The sequence below is a fragment of the Odocoileus virginianus genome, chromosome 22 (assembly GCF_023699985.2).
Source record: "Odocoileus virginianus isolate 20LAN1187 ecotype Illinois chromosome 22, Ovbor_1.2, whole genome shotgun sequence".
NCBI classification, from domain to species: domain Eukaryota; kingdom Metazoa; phylum Chordata; class Mammalia; order Artiodactyla; family Cervidae; genus Odocoileus; species Odocoileus virginianus.
Genome location: NC_069695.1, coordinates 29,267,144 through 29,291,280, shown reverse-complemented (window position 1 = coordinate 29,291,280; position 24,137 = coordinate 29,267,144). Strand labels below are relative to the sequence as shown.

The 24,137-nt window shown below is 37.8% G+C and overlaps 1 long non-coding RNA gene across 1 annotated transcript; it reads right to left on the bottom strand.

Moving 5' to 3' along the window:
• Positions 1-5,343: 5,343 nt before the first annotated feature.
• LOC139030438 (uncharacterized) lies at positions 5,344-22,222 on the bottom strand. Its single transcript, XR_011482807.1, has 5 exons — positions 22,050-22,222; positions 21,379-21,452; positions 16,799-16,863; positions 13,858-14,558; positions 5,344-5,625 (listed from the first exon to the last, which is right to left on the bottom strand). It is a non-coding gene; the product is annotated as an uncharacterized lncRNA (long non-coding RNA).
• Positions 22,223-24,137: the final 1,915 nt, after the last annotated feature.

Here is a 24,137-nt window from a genome sequence, read left to right as displayed (position 1 = left end):
ATGCCTGAGTGCTGATTCCAGCCTGCATGACAGTTGTGTTTTCTTACGGTGGAGTAATAAGTTGGCATTCCGGTTCTGTAATAAGTTGGCATTTCACTAGGGAAGTCTCTCACCTCCCTCTTTTTCCCTTTAGCCTAGATCTCCCTTATCTCTCCTGCACATGAACTTTCCCCTGGGGAAGAGGAAGTAGCATAAGGACAATTTACCTGATACAATGCTGGCTGCTCTTTCCTGACATGTAAGTGGGAGAGGAGATGTTAACCACAAATAGTTTCTTTTTATTTTCTATTAGCTCACTTGTTAAGCATCCTGCAGAGGAAACGACTAGTCTCAGCCATGTCAGCAGAAACAAGGGCTCACTGAGGCAAGCGCTGTAAGCAGTAATTCAAGATCACACTGGAGAAGAGGCAACCTTAGCTGAGCGTCTTCAGGTGTTGTAGCTCCTAGGCAGCACGGACACATTTGTGAAGAGTCACCGTGTTAGGTCAGCATTCAGAGACTTCTATTTCCTGTGAATGAGTTCCAGATTTACCCCCAAAACCCTTCTCACTGTAGCTTGGGTTTTTCTGTAGTTCTGCTGATGAGGATAAAATGTGACAGGCATGCCTGAGTGCTGATTCCAGCCTGCATGACAGTTGTGTTTTCTTATGGTGGAGTAATAAGTTGGCATTCCAGTTTTGTAAATTAGTCTCAGGAGCTTTGATAATGTGCACCTCCGACTAGAGAAGTGGATTCCCTATGTACGGGCTGACCATGCGTGGGAGGTGGAAGACCAGATCGGGGTCCTGCTACCACAGACAGCCTCGGGAGACCACAGGGAAGGCTCTCCCAGAGTCCTCAGATGCTCCTGTTTCATCTCTTTTTCAGTCTGAACCTACACAGCTCAGGAGCCTTGAATTGTTGAATGATTAACCCTTTTCCACCCTGGCGGCTCAGCAGTAAAGAATCCACCTGCAATGCAGGAGAAACAGGAGACATGGGTTCGATCCCTGGGTCATGAAGATCCCCTGGAGAAGGAAAACGGCCACCCATTCCAGCGTTCTCACCTGGGAAAGCCCACGGAAAGCGGAACCTTGTTGTTGTTACTGAGTCGCTTCAGTCGTATTCAACTCTTTGTGACTCCATGGACTGTAACTCACCAGGCTCCTCGGTCCAAGGGATTTCCCAGGCAAGAACACTGGAGTGAGTTGCCATTCCCTTCTCCACGAGAACTTCTCAACCCAGGGGTCACACCAGCATCCTCTGCAGTGGGAGGCAGGTCCTCTGCGACTGAGCCACATGGGAAGACCACGGAGGAACCTGGCAGGCCACGATGTGGGGTCCCAAAAGAGTCGGATACAGCTAAACAACAACCACAGCACTGTTTAGGTTACAGGACAAATCCCCAAGCATTATCTTATTTTTTTAAAAAAAGCCTGCATTTGTTCAACTGTAGTTCAATGAGAGATCTCTGCAATGATCTCTGAAATTTCATTTTTTAAAAAATATTTATTTATTTATTTGGCTGTGCTGGATCTTAATTGTAGCATATGGTATCTTAGACCTTTGCTGCGGCCTGCAGGTTCTAGTTCCCTGACCAGGGATCAAACCTTGGGCCCCCTGCATTGGAAGCACAGAGTCTTAGCTGTTGAACCACCAAAGAACTTTCAAGCATTATCCTTTTTGATTCTTGGCAATATTAAGGGGTCTATGAAACTTTATATATCCATTTTATAGATGAAACAACTGTGCCAAAATTTTTTGTTGATTTGGGGTTACCACGCACGCAATCAACCAAGCCACAACACACTCAAAAATGTGACTGTGGATATTTTTAACCTGGACATATCACTAATGCCTTGTTATCAAAAAGGTGCCACTAAAAACATATGTAAATAAATAATAATACAATAACTAACAGTTATGAAGCTCTTACTAAGTGAAAGGTACCCTGCTAGGCAATTTACATAATCTGTCCAGTCCTTATGAAGTTAGTACAAATTTTTATTATTCTTAATGTACAAGTGAGGAAAATAGACCACAGAGAAATTATGCCAGTTGTTCTAGGTCACATGGTTGGGAAGTAGGAAAGCCGGAAATTAAACCTGAACACCCAAAACCTATGGTTTTACCCTATGTTATACTAGAAATATATTAAAACCCTTGCCTGGCTAGACACCATGAATCTTGAATTCTTCTTCCAGCTTGATTTGTCATGTGCAAAAGGCATCTTTTCCACTTGGTTTAGTAGCCAAGTTTGAGATTTTGTTTCTATGCTCACAACTCATCATGCTTGTGCAGGAAATCTGTCGCTTCCTCCACGTCCGCCACAGGTGCCAACTTATACTTTCTAAGATAAGGACAATCCCAAGAATTGACACCTAAACTCCCAATTCTAGACTTCCCTATTCTGATTCAAACCGCTTCTGAGAAATCCCAGTTATGATAGACAACATGAGATGAAATTTTATGCTATTGAAAGACAATTCCATCAGAATACCAAGCACTGAATAATGCCCCACCTTCACATTTCTCAGATTTCAGATCTACTTATTAGATGTCAAGCTGTATTTCAATTGAAATAGGTATCTCATGTAATGGAAACTTCTGTGATATATTTTAGAGTATTCTCTCCCTAGGCCACCCACCACAATCATCCACGTTATTCTTTCATTCAATAGACATTTATTAAACCACTAATATTTATTGAACCACTAATTTAATAAATATTTATTGAACCACAAGTTTAGCTGATTCCCTTGAGAAACAAGGGAAAGGCATAGTCATTGTTGTCAAGCTCTTACTACGTAAAATATGTATGAAAATGAGTATTAAAAGCATTATTAATTGTGGGGCTTCCCTGGTGGCTCAGAATTCACCTGCAGTGCAGGAGATACAGGAGACATGGGTTCGATCTCTGGGTTGGGAAGTTCCCCTGGAGAAGGGCATGGCAACCCACTCCAGTATTCTTGCCTGGGAAATTGCATGGACAGAGGAGTCTGGTGGGGTACAGTCCATGGGGTCACGAAGAGTTGGACACAACTAAGTGATGGAGCACATTATTAATTGCAGAAGGTGAAGGGAATGGCAACCCACTCCAATATTCTTGCCTGGAGAATCCCATGGACAGAGGAGCCTGGTGGGCTACGATCCATTAAATCACAAGAATCGAACACGACTTAGCGACTAAACCACCATGTCTTTAAAAACTGCAGACGTTTAGAGGAGGGATTGTGCTCTTTAAAGAAAGCTGCATCTAAGTTAAGAGTACCAAGGAAAGACGCTATTCCAGGTTAAGCAAAAATCAAGATCAAAAGACGGGTTAAGACAAAGCATGACATTCACCTAGCTTGGTTGGAGCAGTGGATGGATTGAAAGATGTAGCAAGGAATCATCTGGAAGCCACTGCACCTTGAATGTACAGCCCTGCATTTTACTCTGCATTAACCAGTGGAAGGGAATAGCATTTTTTCTGTTACATAGAAAGTGATTTTAAAAAAATGCTGGAGTCAGACAGATTTCCAGCTTTGCCAAAGTATTTCAGTGATTCTGAGAAAGTCATATAACCATTCTAAATCTGCGTTTCCTCATCTGTGAAATGATAATGGATATAAAAACTACATGTCAAGAGGTTGTGATGATTAAATAAAGCAATGATTACAAAGGGAGACTTGACAGTGAGGTTGGTGATAGTAGGTGCTAGGAAATATTGTTGTTATTTAGTCACTAAATTGTGTCTGATTCTTTTGCAATCCCATGGACTGCAGCCCGCCAGCGTCCTCTGTCTGTGGGATTTTCCAGGCAAGAATGCTGGAGTGGGTTGTCAGTTCCTTCTCCAGACTAGGAAACAATACTAGTGTTCAATTAGTAAATAGTCAAAGACTTTTACATTTCTTATAACTCACTTTGTGTGCACTGGAACAATTTCTAACTCATTTTTGACCCTTTGATTGTTACAAAAGGGCTTCCACGTCTGTTCAGTTGAGTGTCTATGAATACTTCTGTCCCTTCAGCTCTTTTCCTATTTCTGTGATCGCACTGGCCTTACTGGCAAACACACCACACTAATATTTTATATTAATCTTCTATTTAGGTAGAACCTAAAGGACTTTTTATAAATACTATACCTGTCATGGCCAGCCTCCTGAATCCTGTCCTCATGCAATTATTTTTTCTCTAAATATAGAAATTTACACCATCAATGTTCATTTAATTTTATTAATTTCAATCAAACTTTTCCTTACAGAACTCTTCCTAAAAGTACTAATATGATCTAATATTTTAACTATACATTACCCGAACATTTGATAAGCATTGAAAAAAAAAAGTGAGTGTTAGTCGTCCAGTCGTGTCCGACTCTTTGCGACCCCATGGAATGTAGCCTGCCAGGCTCCTCTGTCCATGGGATTCCCCAGGCAAGAATATTGGAGGGGATAATCATTCCCTTCCCCAAGGAATCTTCCCGACTCAGGAATTGAACAGATCAATCCCTGAGTCTCCTGCATTGCAGGTGGATTCTTTACCGTCTGAGCTACTAGAGAAGCATTGAGCGTATCACTAAAAATAGGTTAGAGCAAAAACAATAACTTCTGAAATAGATGGCTTTATGGGTCCCCTCTGTTTTATTAACCCATTAATCAGTACTATTAGGCTACGATCATTCAACTGACTAAAGTTTTCTTAATGTTTGCACATCTTTTTTGTTCAAAAGGCTATCTGGACACTGGGATCATATACGCCACCCAAGCAGGATGTAATTTACCTGCCCCATTATCTATAATAAAAAGGTAAACTAGATGTTGTTTACATGACTTGTTCTTTGTTAACATGAGCTGCGTTTCTGTGATCACTGTTTTCTTATCTAAACATTTCTCAAATATTTGTTTCATATTCATGCTTTTCACAAAGTTACCAATGTACACACAGAAGAAGGTTTGCTCACCAGGAAGGATCTGACCAAATGTCCTTATGGGAGCTTTTCCAGGGAAGTCAGTATGGATTCTTGAATTTATAAATTATTGTGTGGGGAGGTAGCATGGAGTTGGCTCAGGAAACAGTGCAAGGCTTTTAGCTATATCTATTTAACACAATATGAAAAATGTTAATCTATAAAACCCTTTATGAGGCAGACTGAGTAATTTAGGTATTACTTGTTTTATTTTTAAGGCATATTTGGAGGTAATCTGCAAGAAAGAGAACACATTCTAAGACCTTAATTTTTACATGCAACCATCCTAAATGCAAAGGAAGAATACTACAATCAATTCTGTTTTAGAGGTCATTTCATTCAAAGACAACAGCTGGAAATTCTGCTATTTTAAAAAGGTTTTAACAATTAACAGTATATTAAAAAAAAAAAAAACACCAAATGCAAAGATTTTATTTTACCCAGCAACCAAAAGGAGTTGTTCTATCAAAAGGAGTCAAAGAGACTTCTTTTGACCCTGACCACGAGTTCCATTTGTACTTCATTGTCCCAAACCTCTTGTCCTAAAAAGTCTTCACAGAGTGAACACCTTGGTAGCTTGTTCTGTCACCTTTATTGCACTTTGTCCCATAAATTGGGTCAATATACTTCCTATTCTCAGCCTTTTCTTCTGACTCCACATGATGCTGGCATCCCTCCAAACCTGCTGGGTCCCAATCCTGGTTTTATAGAAATTAAAAAAAAAAAAAAAAAATCAATGAGAGAAAAAAAATGTTTCTAGATAGCTCAGCTGACATAGCCACAGGCAGGACCTGGCTAGTGCAAGTCAGTATTATTCACATGACCAGTCAGACAGAGACTTTGTTATTTCACAGCACACCTTGCCATCCACGTCTTTCAATTGTTGCAATCACTGCTAGTGCTTCAGGGTGAAAATACATAAATAACAAATGTGGGCTAGCTCAGGTTCTGGCTGATGCTGGGAATACATACACAACAGTACAGCCTGCCAGGGTCTAAATCGACTAATCAATTCTTGAATTTTTTTTTTTTTGCCTTTTCTTTCTTTTTTTGTTTATACTTTGTCAGCTAATAGATTGTGACCCATGAAATTACTTCTTTGAAAAGGAGCTTGCTCTAGGTAATACTTTTCTTTCTGAAAAGAAAACCTACTGACATCACTGGGTTAGAGCCCCTAGCATGGGTTACTGCAAGGCAAGAGACAAAAGGGTAGGGTTATCTAGAAAGTAAGAAGGAGACTCCTTACTTTGAAGTAGGTGGACTCTTTAAAGGATGTTAGAAGCTACCTTCCCATGCAGTAGCCTAGGGAGGCGATAACACATCCAAAGAGCCTCATTCAGAATGGGAAAAATAAAAATACGAACCTATCCAACTTGGCATGAAAAATATAAATGGTTTTGAATAATTGAAAGCAAGCAGACTTTACCATATTGCAGCCAAAACTCAAAAACAGCATGCTGGCTCCTGCTACATAGGAAAGCAATCTAGGGCATTATCTCCTATGTCATTCTTTCTCCTTTCCTTTAAGAAAACTCTAGCAAGAGGATTTGTGTTTTAAAGATCAATGCCAGATATGAGCACCATGAAGAATGAGTAGGCATATCTTAAAGTGTTGAAGAGGCAGGTTGTGATGAGAAAATAAACCTATTCATAATTTGAAATCCTGTCTTTCCTCTGTTTGTGCCAAGTAACAGGCTTTGTCATCCATTACAGAAGCACAGGATGTTTAAATGTTAAAGGAGCAAGAGGAAAAGGAGGTTGCTAGAGGCAATTCCATTTTTATATCTGTTTTAAAAGTAAGAAGAGCATCATTTTAATAACAGAATGAAATACCCGCTTTCACCAAAAACAGGAGAATTTTATGGCTTTGTTTCACTATGCTAACCTCTCCCAAATCAGTTATTTCCTACCACTGCACTGCAGCACAATCCAGACTTTGTACAAAATATAACATATATTTTCCTCATGCATGATGTCCAAATTAGAGTCACAATTTGACAGCAGTTTAAGTCATGCAACCAAGTAGGTTTCCTTTCTAAACAGAAATTTTGTCAGCTTCGCAAGGTAAGAGGAAAATTGTAAAAACAACTGGTGAAGAAATAACAAGAGCTGATGGGTTGTCACTAGGACACAGATTGTTTGGAATAAAAGGTTAATTCCATCAACAGAAAAATTACAATCAGAGCAGAAATGGCTGTAATCAAACAGAAGTAGGTAGTAGGGACAACACATATTGGAAAGCAATAGGAAACTGAATAGAAGTGGAACAACTGGCAGATAAAGAGCTGTTATTGAATAAGACCAGAGAAGAGAACGTATGACCAATAAATTCCAATTTGATTAAGAAAGTTATAAGCATCTGGTGAAGAGAAAGAAGATGGCTCTCCACTGATTGTGGAAGGGGCATTTGTTGATTGTGTAGCCTCTGAGCCTGTTAAGTGCTCCAGGCTAAACAAAACACTTCATCACACCACCTCTCTCTATCTTATGTGTCAAAATGCCATCCACTCCCACTTTCTATAGATGCTACCTCTACAAAGAGTGACATGGCTCATGTCTGAAAGCTAAGCAGATGAAATCTAGGTGTAGAAAACTCCATCATGAGTGGTAAAATAAACCAGGTGTTCTCCTTTGATTAACCACTTGTTTCATCTATTGACTGAAATGGAGTCACCTCTCAACACTTCCCCTAGAGCAGGAGGGTGCCCATAGGCCTGGGTCCAACACCATCTAATAATGCAACTAGAGTCACTCCTTACAGTGGGCAGCAAAATGTCCCAGTACAAGGTGGGGCCACATCTAAATCACTGAAGATGATATTTCAAACCTTACAGGCCTACCACACAATTGCACCCTAAGGATATGGCTGTTCCATAGGTTGATAAAGTTCAGCTAGCATCTATAATTAGCTCCATCACATCTAATTTCACCTTCATTCCATGAGGAGAAGCCATCCAAGACTGAAGTCCAGAAAGGAGAAAGATTATAAGGAAATTCATATTCACTGTGGCTTATTTTTATACTTTCAAAAGTTGAATTTACACAATTAATGGAGCTAAAGGAGTTACCTTATTTGTTTTATAGGATTCTTAAAATTTAATGAGTTGGTTTCCTTTTTATATAAATAACGCCAAGTGAAACAAAAGTAAAAAAAAAGAATATTTAGTATGAATTTAGAGACCTTTTTTTTCACTTGATAGCAGAAAAGTCACAATCTATAAAAAAGAAATTTTACTGTAGGTTTTAGTTGTTAATCTCATTATTCTCTTTATCACCAACTAATTTCATTAAGAATTTAGAAGGCGGCCTATTAAATGGGGTAATTATACTTGAGACTAGATCAGTTGGTTTCATAATATGATATTTGGAAAAATATCTTTTAATTAACTAATTAACTGGTCACTCCATGAAGCCTCAGGATTTCTGCCACTTACATAATTTTCTATGAACTCATTTTTCTTATTCTAAAGCTTCAGTTCAGTTCAGTTCAGTCGCTCAACCATGTCAGACTCTTTGTGACCCCATGGACAGCAGCATGTCAGGCCTCCCTGCCCATCATCAACTCCTAGAGTTTACTCAAACTCATGTCCATTGAGTCAGGGATGCCATCCAACCATCTCATCCTGTCATCCCCTTTTCATCCCACCATCATTTCCTCCCACCATCTTTCCCAGCATCAGGGTCTTTTCTAATGAGTCAGTTCTTCACATCAGGTGGCCAAAGTATTGGAGTTTCAGCTTCAACATCAGTCCTTCCAATGAATATTCAGGACTGATATCCTTTAGGATGGCCTGGTGGGATCACTTTGCAGTCCAAGGGATTCTCAAGAGTCTTCTCCAAAACCACAGTTCAAAAGCATCAATCCTTCAGCTCTCAGCTTTCTTTACAGTCCAACTCTCACATTCACACATGACTACTGGAAAAACCATAGCTTTGACTAGATGGACATTTGTTGGCAAAGTAATGTCTCTGCTTTTTAATATGCTATCTAGGTTGGTCATAACTTTTCTTCCAAGGAGCAAGTATCTTTTAATTTCATGGCTGCAGTCACCATCCATAGTGATTTTGGAGCCCCAAAAAATAAAGTCTGACACTGTTTCCATTGTTTCCCCATCTATTTGCCATGAAGTGATGGGACCAGATGCCATGATCTTAGTTTTCTGAATACTGAGTTTTAAGCTAACTTTTTCACTCTCCTCTTTCACTTTCATCAAGATGCTCTTTAGTTCTTCTAAAGCTTAAGCCCTTCCAATTTCACCTATAAGTATTGAACCACGATTATAATATTTGGCTAGGTAGGTGGATTGACACTTCCATTTTTTACCAATATTGTCATCAAAGGTAGTATACTGGTGTCAGGGATGATTAAAACACAGATATTATATTTCCACTCTGTCATTCCTCTGTGATTATTTGATTTGATGTGAGCTGTAAATCAGATAACAATGAATCTAAGATCAATATCAGTTTGTGTCTCAAATGTGCATTATGCTGTATATTTGTGTGACCCATCTAGGAATTTGAAGAGAAAAAAAGTGAGCATTCTGTGTGAATTCAGATGTGCAGACAAGATGGATTGAGATGTGCAAAAGATTTATTGGGGGAAGAGAGAACATGATGCAGGTCTGAAACCTGTGAAAGGAGAAAGATAAGGGAAGGTGATTGGATAGAAGTAGTTTCCAACTGTGACAGCGTTTCAAAAGTTTCAGCAAGGTTGATGGGAACTCCTCCAGTCAAAGTTACTCATAAAAGCAATCCTATATCTCATAGGAAGGGGCTGCCATCGTAACCTCACTCTGCTCAGTCATTGGCTGGGAGCAGCCCACCAGGACGTACAGTCTCAGGGCAAACATCATGAGGGAGCCAGTGGGGCAGCTGCTAGTGCTGTCAGTCAATTATTCTCCACCAATGAGATTTGATGGGTGTATTTTCATGCCCATGATAGTCAGTGTAACTTTGCAGTATTTCATTTTAGCTCAAATAAGAAATTGGCTAAATCACTGACTTCAATCCATTTGAAACATAAGTAAGACCAAGGATGTATAATGGAGATTCATTTCTTTCGTAAACTTTTAATACACACTTAAAATAAACAGTTACTAAGCCAGTTGCCATGGATAGAAAAGTTATTAAAACACAATACCAGCCTCAAGGAACCTGCACATACAGTTTTACATGACAGAAAACAAGCAACAGATGTGCATTGCATGCTAAAAACAAATAAGATATATTCTATCATAACATGGGAATCTTTTAACATGCTTATGACATTCATCCAGTGAAACATTTAATAAAACACTGAGTAAGAAGAAAAGAAAACAGTTATGTCAGGCATTTTCTAAAACCAGGCAGTAAAGCAAATAATACCATATAGAAAAATTAGTAGATTCATTTTTAAACTTAGAGCATTTCTAATAAAATAACTTTAACATTCTGCAAATGATACAAACACTCTATAGTTAATGAGTTATTTTCTGTTAATTAGATCTGCTTATAACAAATATGTGATCTCAGCTTTCTTTTTCCCTTAATTTCAACCATGTTTCTGAAAAACTAGAAATTCCATGATTTCAAATGATCATACCCCACACTTGTAAGAATGAAGATTATAAAAATTTATTCTTAAGGATGAAAGTAACCCCAAGAATTATTTATTGAGTATCAATTCTTTGCCAGATACTTCTTGAGATATTAGAGATATAGCAGTGAAGAAAACAGGTAAAATTCCTACCTTCATGAAGCTTACATTCCTGTTGGGAGTGACAGTAGAGAGACACAATAAACGAGATAAATAAACTATAACATGATAGGAATATCCCTGCTCAGGAGAAAAGAAAGCAGAAAAAGGGAGGGTAGAAATTTAGAGGTGTGAAGATGTAAGTACTAGAATTTTACATAGATGGACCAAGAATGAAAACTTTACTGAATTACAGTAATAATAATGAATTATAAAAAGTTTATTCATTTTTTCCAACAAGCATTTTTGGTACATACCAGGTGATGTGAACCCAGAAATTAATATTTCAGTATCACCATCCTCACATTGACCATTAAGTAGAGAGAGAATGTCAACAATCAGTAATTACATTCCAAAAAAAGCTAATACATGAGCTAAAAACAAAATATCAAAATGTCTTTATTTTCATATTTCTAAATAAACTGGTGATGAAAATGTTGATAGATTTCACCTTATAAACAAAAGCTGAAGCCTTCTGATATCAAATAAACCAGTAATTGGCAAAGTGATGATGCCAGCAGTATAGCTTTTTAAATATTCCCCCCAAACTTTCCTAAATAATAAATCAGGAGTATTAAAGAAAACAAACAAAACCTTGGAGAATATCCTCTAAAACACGAGGTACAAGGGATCCTCATGAACTTCAGGATAGGCATGGCTGAGGCCCTTGCACCAACAGCTGTGTGCTCTGCACGGCATAATAATCGTGTGGCTGGAGAATGGAAGAGTGCAAACGTGAGACCACGTGTAGAACAAGCCATGGGAACCAAGTCTTACTCCAAAATAATCACAACCAAAATGAGACAGCCCTACAGAAGCAGAGACTAAAGGATCTGGGAACAACCTAAATGTCCTTACAGGATACAAGACTCACAGAGAACAAATAGAGCTTATGAACGTGAGCAGACCAAACACAGCTTTGTCAAGGGAAGCCCTTGAGAAACACGGGACAAATACCCATTTTTAGAAGTGAAAAAGCTTCCTCTCAAGGAACACTATTGGAAATACGTGCTAAAATAAGTGGAAGAGGAACCTTGAGGGTAAAAAGGAGAGTGAAGCTTCAGATAGAGGGTGGGGGCGACTCAAAGGAGGAAGCTGGTCCTGAAAAGCAGTATAAAAAGGCAAAATTATGAGACTAAATCTGACAGGCCTACTTACACAACTCAGAGTTGAAGTATGCAGCTGAAGACAGAAAATACTTCTGATGAACACACACCTATAAAAGACAGAAAAGCAGCTACAAAAAGCCCCCCACACACACTTTTTTTTTTCCTTTTTACTATTTCACATAACAACCAAAAGAAAATTCTCAACCCAAGCAGCTCTTCACAAGAACAGCTTCCTAATAGCCTATGAAAATCCAAAACACTGAAATATGGGTGGGGGAGCTTACAGGCTATATAGTCTTTCAATCTGAAAAATAAGTAGACATGACAACAAATGTACACACAAAAATGACCCTTCATGGCTGGAGTATTTTAAAAGGCAAATTGTAAGGAACTCAAAATTGAATGACAGAGAAATATTACCTTAATGTTAGACAGTAATTTTAAATTAAATGCACAAAGACTTGGGAAAATGCACCACAGCTTTAGGCTCTTTCAAATTATCATGAGACAGTTGTAAAATGTTTATTCTGCTAACCAATTTTATTAATATATAATATTCCACAGTTCTCTATTTTATAAACAAAATATCCATTGGGGTATCCCTGAGAAGTGTCTCTGTGCCCTCCCTTAAAATATAAATGATCTCTACTCATTCTTTTTCAAGAAATTGTATTTTTACTTAAATAAGTAATAAACTATATTCTCTTTGCTAAAAACACAACAGGACAGGACAATATCTAGCATATGAAGCATAACATAAAGCCTCATTTGCTACCACACCAGCCCTTATTCCTTTTCTCAGAGGAAATTAGAGGGTGAATCCTTCTATTCTACTTTCCACAAATTCATATAAATGCAATATACACACATACAGATATATGTTTGCATGTTACATATGAGAATGGTACATGAAACCTATCTGTATACTCATATATACATATGTATACATACACCCAACACACTCACACTTAAGACAGGCAAATATATTTACACCAATCCAATGATATCTTCATATAAAACTTCTGTCCATTTTCAAAGACTTCACTAATTTATATCCCATCAACAGTGTTTGTTCACATTCTGGCCAAACATAGTTCTCATCAATTACTTCAAATCTGTCAACTTTATGGAAGAAAAGTGTCTATAGTATTTTAATTTGCATTTAGAAGGGTATTCAGTTTCATATGTTTATCATCCATTTGTGTACCTTCAACAATAAATCGCCTGTTCATATCCATTATTCATTTTCCTATTTGTTTATCTTTTACTTTAAATCCATAGTAGCCCTTTATATTAATTTATCCATTATCTATTGATGTGTGGCCAACGTTTTTTCCTTTTTTTTTTTATTTTTGAGATATTTTTAATAGAAGTTTTAAATTTTGTATCAAAAAACTGCCATTTTTAAGGCTTTTGTGTTTTGTGGTTTTTAATAAAGAAATTTGACTGTTATGTTAAAAAATAATTGAATCATCTTCTCTTATTACTTTATTATGTACAACATTATCTTTTCAACTTCCTGCATACAGTTTCTAGAGAAATACCTACTTTTTCTGGATTTTTCCACTTGTTGCCATACAGTTAATCCATTATTTTTAGATAGTGCTTTAATTACGTCAATATTGACAAAACCATTCCAATTTCTAATTTTAAAAGGATTTATTCCATGTTTCACCAGATCAGATTTGCCAAAGTTAAATGTATCTTGTCGATTTTTTTTAGAACATCAGCTTTTAGTTTTAAGGGTAAAATGACTCTAAAAATAGTTGAGGGGCTGGCCCTGCGCAGCGGAGGGAAAGCGGGGTCGTAGCGCCTTTTCCCGGAAGCAGAGGGGCGGGAAGCGGCTCCAGGAAGGAGATGGTCCCCGCGATCCTGAATTTAAGTGTGGGCCACAGCTACCCCATGGCGGAGGTCTGGGGCCTTTCTGCAGTGGCTCACCAGAGCAGGTGCCTCTCTGGCTGAGGATCACCCGAAACCACGAAAGGTCGAGTGGACGGATGCAGAAAAGGTGGAGAAGACGAGGGATCACGAACGAAAGGAAGAAACGTTCCCCCCAGGCCTGGGTCTTACCCCTGCAAACTTACCAAACTCCTGCTGAATTAGCCTTCAGACACCATGCAGACGGCACATGAGATCCGGGATATCACGTAGCAAACTCCGGGCAGCACGAGCCAGGCTGGATAACTTGACCTTGTTGGAGGTCAACACCCGTGGGCTGTGCGCCCACCAGCGCTCCATCCCAGGGACAAACTCCGCACACACCTGCAGCCTTCTGAAACTGCCTCTTCTCGAGACTTCGAGGGAGAGGCCGGCCTGTCCAGGCCGGTGTCTGGGGCAGGAGGCTCCCAGGTGGTGTGTGAGCGCGCAGGACCGGAAACAGAGACTCACATTTCTGGAGTTCTCCAGCTGCTTCCAAACGTCTGAAAAAAGAGCCGGACTCGAGGAGAAGCTTTACAGCATTGTTGGAAAGCAGCCGGTAGCAGCCGGCTTGTGCTTAGTCCTCGATCGACACCTTCTGTAATTCCACACTTGCCCCTAGGAGCCGGCTGACCTTTTATGCGGAGAGAAAAAAGCTTTGGCAGACCAAGGGGTTTCCCAGCAGAGCCTCGGGTCTCCCCGCAACTGTCGTGGGCAGGTGAGTGTTCCCACTTCGGAACTGTCTTGTGCAGGTGAATATTGGATGAAGTCACTTGCTTTCACAAGCAGCCAGAGTAGTGATGTTGCCAAGACCGTTTTTTGTTGTTTTTTCTTCTTGATCCTGATTTTGAGCTAAATTTAGAATCGCCTACACAGGATGATCACAAAGAGGAGAGCAGATGAGTGGCTGGTGATGGTTGACCCGTGTTTATCATTTAAGCCCTGATACATAGTGAAGCTATAATTTTTTTTTTTTTAAAGTTCAGAAATACTTTAAATCTTGTCATTAATTTTATTAGTGATTTCATTCTATTTTCTTTAGTTTTATTTTATTATTTTCCCAGCATCTGAATTGATGTTAATTTCTTCTTTATATTCAGTTTTTCTTATTTTTAAACATATATATATGTTTTTTATTTAAATGGTATATTTAAAACTTTTTCTTCCAAATAGATTTTGAGCTATTTTGATATCAAAATAATCCTGCCAGTGGCATCTGTGTTTTGATATTTGCACACAGTCTGAGAGTTGCCTATTAATAGAAAATTTCAAAGTATTTAAATATATTTTCATGATTAATATGTCTGGTCTACTTTAATCTACTTTTATACTTTAATCTAGTTTTATACTTTAGATTTATTGCACTTCCTTTATATTATCCTTTATTTAATTTTTCCTTTTTATTTTAAAGGTAAACATCCTGGTTTTGTTTTATAACTGTTAAGCGTACATTTTAGAAATATTAGACTTCAAATGTCTTTATTTATGAATATTAATGATTTGAGGGCCTATCTTAACTTCTACTATGGAGGAGAAAATTACCAAACCATTTTATTCCACTTCTACCCTTCTATTCCTTAAAATTTTTGTTATAATCTGTATTTAAACCTTGATTATCATTTTTAAGCTATTGTATTACTAGAACTTTGATATAATTTTGCAGTTTTCCATCATTTTTTCTGAACATCACAAATTCTCATTAAAATGTTAATTTAATTGTGTGCTACTTGACTTAAAGTGGACTTTAAATTCCTTGATAGTTATTTTCAGAATAGAATGACTTCTGGCTTTTTAGTCTTTCCTTTTACTTTTCCCAATATAAATGAACGTTTGATTGGGTTCAGATCTCTTACATCACAACTTGTCCTTTTAAAATTCCTCATAACAAACCTTTGAACCTGTTGTGTCAAGAACGGGTTTAGGAATGGTGACAGGGCAGGAATCCACTCAACCTGAAGGTGGCTGAGCGAACACCTCGGCAGTTGGGACCCCACGCTAGTCTGCTGACTGCAGACGGCCCTGAGCCCTGAGCTGGGGACATTTCATTCTCCTGGCGCCATGGTGCAAAAATGTTGGAAAATTCTGCTGTAGGTCTTGAACGGTTGCTTTCTGTATAGTTTTGGAGAAGTTTGAAACCCAAGTAGTTTTTCTTTCACTCTACTTAATTTTTTTCTTCATCCTAGATGCTTGCAGTTTCTTTTTTATTGTTAAGTGCCCCAAATTTTATCAAAGTATGTTTATATTCAGTTCCTTTTAGTTTGAATTTGACAACTTATGGGCCATTTGAGTTTACATAGTAAGTTTATTCTTCAGTTTGAGTGTTTTCTCTCATAATAGTTTTACATATTTCTCTTAGGTCATCTATTCTGATTCTTCTTTGGAAACAAACAAGTTTCCAAAATTTTTTAATCTTTTGTTCTTATCATTTTTCCCTTTATCATTTGCACCTCTTTTTGCCTTCCTCTGCCTAAAATGCACCACTTTAAGTTAATCTTTTAGATAATTCTCGATCTTCTGCCATGTCCATCCTATTCTTTACTTTGTCTACAATAGGTAAAACATTTATTTCCACTTTTTAATAAGTTTTATGACATTTTTATTTATTGTACTTAATCTTTATATTGCTTTATATCTCTTGGTCCACATTTTTTTTATCCCTATCACCTTATGTCATGTCTTTTTTATATTGTCATATATAAATGCAATATTTTATAAAACTTGCTTGGTTTTAAAATTTTATATTGACTAAACTATAACAAAATATGTATTTATTTATTATGTATGTGTTATTTATTTTTTCTTTTTGTTACCAAATCTCTTCATAGGCATAAAATGACTTTATTTTGTTTTTCCTTCATATTTGCCAGAATGGTGATATTTCTAAACAAGCATCTATTTTTTTACAAAACTGAGAACTATATGATTTGGGCAACTTTCATTCTTTGAACACCAACAATTTCCTCTCATTTGATCAAAAGTTGGACAGTTAGTTGATTGGTTGATTTTCTCAGTTATCTGAAAGCCTGAGGAATACAGACAAAGAATTATGGCCAGTGGGAAAACTGTCTTTCTGTGTTTCTATAAATAGAAAAGATAAAAATATCTTACACTGCACATCAGATCCAGCATCTTAGTGTTATTACCAACTGCCTCAAGAAAGAATTTCTGTGTTTCTAAAAAGGAAAAATAAAAGAAGAAACCTGTCAAAATCTGCTTACCCTTTATCTCTATCCTCCACCTAAGCTCAGGCCTTCTGGCATATATACACTCAATTCCACCTGGTTGCCGTCTGTCTCACCACAGAAGAGCCCTGAAGGTTTGGGCACTTGCCTTTTCCTTTCCAAAGTAAAAACTCCAGAGCACATGTTTAAGTTTGTATGTAACTTAATTCCGTGTTTTGTTTTTTTGTTTTTTTCCTACTCAGGTAAACTGCTCCTCAGACTGATATGAGGGATACCTTTAGAATAAAGGTCAAACCTTGTTTTCTGTCTCCATTGTACCCAAACGTTGTTTGACAGGTAACTGTTGAGTATTTGTTTGCTCACCTACTCTCATGGCTGATAGTTTGATCAGAGAAGCTCCTATTACTACCAGAAGCCTGGTGTATGGGATTCCCATTTCAAATGTAGACACATACTGCTGATTTTAAGGAGTCCTGAAGCTTAGAACCTGCGTTGATTATATTTCAATACACTAGTAAAAGAAAGACCATGGAACTCATATCTCAGTACACATCCCAATGCTTTGTTCTGTCTGATCTGCTATATTTCACTTTTTCTCCTTGAAGGCAATAAAAAGATAAGTGACCAGTAAGGAATATGTAGATACAGTTGTAACATTACTTTAAAAAGAAAGCTAAGTGTGGGTACTAGGTCAGAGGTGAGATCTGTTCAGAGACAGGACCTTTCCTGGTGGGCAATTTATTTGGTCAATGAAAATCTAGTCCAGTGCTGGCTTCTATAACTTTGGGCAATGATGGACATGTTTTATATCTGTAAATATGATACAGTAGCCATTGGCCACACATGGCTGTTGAGCCCTTGGAATATGCCAGAATGACTGAGAAACTGTATTTTTAATTTTATTTTAATTAGCTACATGCATTGAACAGCAAACACCTGGGCAAATCCTTAACTTGTCTTTAGTCAACTTACGTCTCATAAAATCCAATCCTCCAGCAATCCCCAGTTTATTTCAAGGAGACTTGAAGCAAGTTATTAACTTTCTCACAGTTTTGTGGTTTTTGTTTGGTTTTGGTTTTTTGTTTGTTTATTTAGATAGATAGATCACTAGATTTTAAAAGACCAAGTGCATTAGATCTGGAAGGTTGAAGGAAGGAAGTGTCAACCTCTTTCCTCCAGGAATTCTGGGTCTTGTCTCCCAGCTACACCACGATTTATGATCAAATATGAGTTAGTAGGCTGATTTGAGGACACTATAAGTTTGACAAAGACTTTAGGAAGAAACTGGGCTCTTTTATCTTCACATTGTCTTTTGTTCCCTCAAGTCCCCTCCATTCGTGGAAAAATTCTGAAGAGTCAGCCATCAAGTGATCTTGGTAGTCTTCACCATCCCTTCCCTAAAACTAGCAAGATCTGCTCTGGTAAAAACAAACACCTAAACCTCAAGCTGTTTGTTAAATGTGTGAGTTTTGCAGTTGCAGATATTCAATTTCTAATCTCACTGTGTCTCTAAAATACTGCATTTTCACTGCTACTTATCATATTCTACTTTTAAGTTAAAAATTTGTTCTACCTAATGACCTATTTTATGCAGAGCATGTGGTTAAAATTAAAGTAATACTATTCATTCCACATATGAAATATTTTTCATCTGAGGAAAAACATTGATTATTCCCAGAGAACGCTGCTGCACGGTAGTTATTACTTTACCATTTTGCAGATGAAGAGGGAGAAGAGGAAATGAATAGTGACTAAAAAGGAGAATGACTGTATGTGGAGCCCTGGCTGAAATCAAAGTTGAACTTTTAAGGTCTGTGATTTTTCATTTCAACCTCAGACCTGTCCTCACTCTATTTAAAACTATAACTATAATTCACTCTCAATTAACTGTTGAGGATATTTTGTATAACAAACAGGCTTCCAAAAGAAGAAGAAGAAAGGGAGGAGAAGGAAAGAAGGACGGGAGGGAGGAAGAAGGAAAGGAAGAAACTTATAAGACATTATTGATAGCCACATTGTGCTATTAATTCCATCAAATATTTTGTTGATTTGTTCAATAGGAAGGACTCAGAAATAAATATGTATGGAACAAGGGGTATTGCTACTTCCTCCACCCTAGTTAAGTCACCTGGAAAATACCATGAAACCACACATCAGTTGGTTTATAAATCATTCACACACAGAGATTAGCCTCTGCTCCCAAATCTATTTCCTGTATCACTTGCCTTATCTGTAAAGATGACTATACCTAATGGTGTGTGGATGGATGTGTGTGTGTGTGTGTGTGTGTGTGTGTGTGTGCGTGTGTAACTATTTCAGGAATCTTTATGTTCATAAAAAAGAGAGGAAGTTGTTACTCTTTTGAGAACCATCTTTGAAGATGTTATTCCAGAAGAGAGTCACGGATATAAATATCCTGTCCAGTTTCAGCTATCCCAACGCCTTTTCTTCTTAAATACATTTTCTTCTTTAATATGTCTCAGAAATCCCTTTTCTCTGTTATCATGCCTAAAATTCTGCCAAATGGAATTACATTTTAGTTAACAGTAATTCTCTTTTAAAACCCAAATATCTTTGAGAATATTATAGATCTGTCCCTCCACTGACACCCCAATGAGCTTTGTTAAGGAAATTAATTTGTGAGGGCTTTAGAAGAACAATTATGTGCACTAGAGCAAGCATGGATAAGCATGCAAAATGTAGACTAGTGGTCTTCATACTTTTTAAAAAACTTTTTATTTTATATTGGAGCATAGCCAATTAACAATGTTGTGATAGTTCAGGTGGACAACAAAGGACTCAGTCATAAATACACATATGTGCCCTCTTCCCCAAACCCCCTCCCATCCAGACTGCCACAAAACATTGAGCAGAATTCCCCATGCTGTAGAGTAGGTCCTTGTTGCTTATCCATTTTAAATATAGCAGTGTGTACATATGGATCCCAAACTCCCTAACTATCCCCCCACCTTTCCCAGGTGACCATACGTTCATTCTCTAAATCTTTGAGTCTGGTTCTGTTTTGTAAATCAGTTCATTTGTACCACTTCTTTTTAGATTCCACATAGAGGGGATATCATATTTATCATATTTCTCTTTCTCTGTCTGACTTACTTCCCTCAGTCTGACAATCTCTGGGTCCATCCATGTTGCCAGAAATGGCATTATTTTTCATACTTCAGAATGTGTAACATCAAATTCTAGACTTGGGGAAAATGCAGAATTTTTGGCTTCACCTCAGAGATTCTAAATTGGTTAGTTTGAGGTGGGTACAGGGCTTTGCATTCAAACAAGTGCCTCTAGGTGATGCTAATACGTGTTATTTGGGTCTTGGAAATGGTATGCCCTGCACGTGTGCACCCTACATGGGGCTCTGCACCTCTCCCATTTTCATAAGGGTTTAGGTGATTTGAATACACAGAGCATAAGGGGAACCTGAGGAAAGGGCTGAAATGCAGGGAGAGATGAATATTTGAAAATGACTTGGAGTCGTTTCAAAATTTCATCAAAGGTTGGCTTTGCATCCAGGAGAGCATCAACCTCCCATTTTCTTCCTCCTCTTCTTTCTTCTCCTGCTCTACTTCTACAAAACTCACTACTGTTGTGGTCTAGAATCTGTCTTGCACAGACTGATAGTCTATAGACAAACTATTTTTTTCTGTTACCTTGGGAATCTTTTGATCATTTTAACTTCAATAAGAAAATGTGTAAAGTATAAGCAATCCAACACACCCCTTCCTAAACATAGAAACTTAAATGTATAGTAAAAAGGAAATCAGATGGACAAAATGCCAAGAAAAAAATAAAGTAGCTCTACTTTGTTCAGAACCAGCATGTAAATTGATTACATGCATGCTTAGTCACTCAGTCATGTCTGACTCTCTGCAACCCCGTGGACTGTAGCCCACCAGGCTCTTCTGTCCGTGGGATTCTCCAAGCAAGAATACTGGAGTGAGTTGCCTCCTCCAGAGAATCTTCCTGACCCAGGGATGGAAACCACATCTCCTATGTCTCCTGCATTGGCAGGTATATTTTTTACCACTGAGCCACCCAGGAAGCCCCCCCAAAACTTATTATATTGCCTATCAAAAAAATTGCACTTATTAGGAGTATATGAGAGGATTATTGCCACACTCTGGGGTTTCCAAAGTCTTTGTAGCTGTTCCTTAGAATATTTCAATTAAAGTGCTCTAAATTTTTTAAATGTAATATAAATTCACAATCAGATAAGTACAAGAGAATATTCTGAGGCTGTTTAGCAATGATTTTGGACTATTCATCTGCTTCTTTCCATTAGGACAGTCTAACTGTTACATCTTTATTCTTTTGTTATATAAAATATGGAACCCAGGCTTGCAGTATCACCCAAGAATTTGTTACAAATGAAGAATTACAGTCCCCACCTCAGATCAACTGAATTCATGCCTACATTTCAGTAAGATTTTTAGTGACTTACATGCGTATCAACATATGAGAAGCCCTGTGTTATTTCATAGCACAACTTACCTCTGAAGGAACTCAGAGCCTGTGTGTGTGTATATTCTCCAATGTTGATGATATTGATTATCTTGAGTCTGGGTCTGAAATATTCAGACATTATGACTTTAGAATTGATTTCTAGAAATAAATCCACTTTTATGAATGCAGACTTCTAACAAAAAATTAAACTATTGACATTTTAATTCCTACTAAGGAGTCTAAACAAGGCGAAGTTCCTCAGTTTGGTAGTTGACCAGCAGGGAGAGATAATGGCAGTCTCTCTTTTCTTTGTAAGTATTATTTATTTGTTTGGCAGTATTAGGTCTTCTTGCGGCACTTGGGATCTTTTGTCGTGGCGCACAGGCTTCTCTCTTGCTGTGGGACCTGAGTTCAGAGCGTGGACCCAGTGGTAGCCATGCTCAGGTTTAGTTGCCTCACCCCTGTGGGATCTTGGTCCCCAGACCAGGGATCGAACCTGCTTCCCCTGCATTGGAAAGCAGATTCTTCATCATTGGGCTGCCAGGGACGTCCCCCAGAGTCTCTTTCAATACAGAGTAGGACCAAGAATCTTACTAATTAGGATTTTTTAAAGACATGTTTAAAAACACACAATACTGTAAAATAAATGCTTTTTCCACCCTTATCCATCTATCTGATGGCTGGGCACTTTCAATCAAAATGTAGAAGAGAAAACTTACCTTGAGACTCCAAAAAGTCCTCTGCATGTCTTTGGTTATGAAATCCGGAAAGAAAGAAAATGTAGTCGTTCAGTCATGTCCGACTCTTTGCGACCCTATGGCAGGCTCCTCTGTCCATGGAATTCTCCAGGCGAGAATACTGGAATGGATAGGCATTCCCTTCCATTCCAGGCATTCTCCAGGGGATCTTCCCAACCCAGGGATCAAACCCGGGTCTCCCACATTGCAGACATATTTTTTACCGTCTGAGACACCGGGGAAGCCCCAGAAGCAAAATTTAATTCCTTACTTCATGACTCTTCACCTCAAACATCTTAAATCCTCAATAAAAGACATCAACAAAGTTTGCAAAGGCACACAATAAAATGGAGGGAAAAAAGAGAAGGATAAAAGAGGCCATTCATAAGTGACATTTTAAAATTTTGTCTTTTAGTTTATAAACTATTTATTTTGCTGCTCCTAGAAAGCAGGCTCCAGATCCTGAAACCTATACAGTTGGTTTTGCTGGTGAATTAATCCTCTTATTAGCTGTGTTAAGTAATTATTGTACCCTGGGTCAAGGACAGAGTTTCTGTCCTTGGAGGAATCTTTCCCCTACTTAATTCTTTAACAGTTACTGCAGTCCATACCCAAGCCAGTTAGCATGGAAATATATGCATAAATGTTAAAAGCAACTTGGAACAGAGTAGGTAGATGAACACAAAGTCATCTGCGTAATCAAATAATTCAAAGCACGTCCCTTTAATGAATTCATGATGCATGGGATGAAAAAGCTTTTTATTCACCATAATAAAACACTATACAATTTTGATGACCTAATTTTTGCTCACTTAAATTATTTTATCTTTAACTTAGTTTGATTTCTTGATTTCTTATTGCTAACTTAGCATCATTTCAATTTATAACAGTCTTTATGACAATTTTTATCATCATTTTTACAAAGTTTCATCCATTTCAACACTCCCTTTTCCTACATTTTAATGTTTTGTAATCAATTATAAGGGCTTTCCTGATGGCTCAGTGGTAAAGATCCACCTGTCAATGCAGGAGATGAGGGTTCGATCCCTGGGTCAAGAAGATGCCCTGAAGAAGGAAATGGCAAACTGCTCCAGTATTCTTGCCTGGGAAACCTCATGGACAGAGGAGCCTGGCGGGCTACAGTCCATAGAGTCACAAAGAGTTGGACATGACTGAGTACCCACGCAGGCACTAATCAATTACAATATTGTAGATAATCAGCTTCTCAAGGACAGAGCTTGGCTGTATCATTAGCATGGAAATGCTGCTACATCTCTTTGACAGAAAAAAGTCACAACTTAATTAAAAGTAATTAATCATTAATGAATATGTACACTTTCTTATATGAATAGAATAAAGGGAGACCAATATTTGTGATTTAGCTTATATAATTCAAAATCTTCATTTGTGCTGCTTATAATTATGTATATTTGCTGTTGCTGATAGAGGGTACAGGTAGCTAGACACAAAATTTAAACTGAAAGAAATATAGCTTGAATTTATATGATTTTGCCTTTATTAGCAGTTGGTAGCTTACCCACCTCTTTAAATACACAAGCAGACCTATACAACCATATGCAGTGCTTGTAGAGTTTCTTAGTGTCTATCATGTAGCTTAATGCTATCAAAGTGCTCCACTGATAATGAAACTCAAGGCTCAAAGGACAGTAATAATATTATTCCATATAATGTATTATGCATCAATAGTTTTAGCTGGGCAAATCCTACCAGCCTCTCAGGCCACCACAACAGAGCTAATGCTAATGAAAAGAATATTAACTGATACAAGAAATGGGAAAGTAGAAAGATGAGAGGGAGACCAAAGGGAGTAAAAATATAGCAGTAAAATCACAGACTCTTCTTTCTGACCTTTTTTTTCCTTCTAGTCATCTTTGTCTGTCTACCTTTTGTTCCGCAAATCTACTCTGTGAATTTTCCGCTATTATCCTTCACTCTCCGTTCTCCACGCTTTCTTTTGCCTCCACTCTTCTTTCTCTTTTTCTGTTTTGCTGTTTATTTGTCATCAAGTTCAATTCAAGGTCAAAGTTAAATACATGCTTGTTGACACTC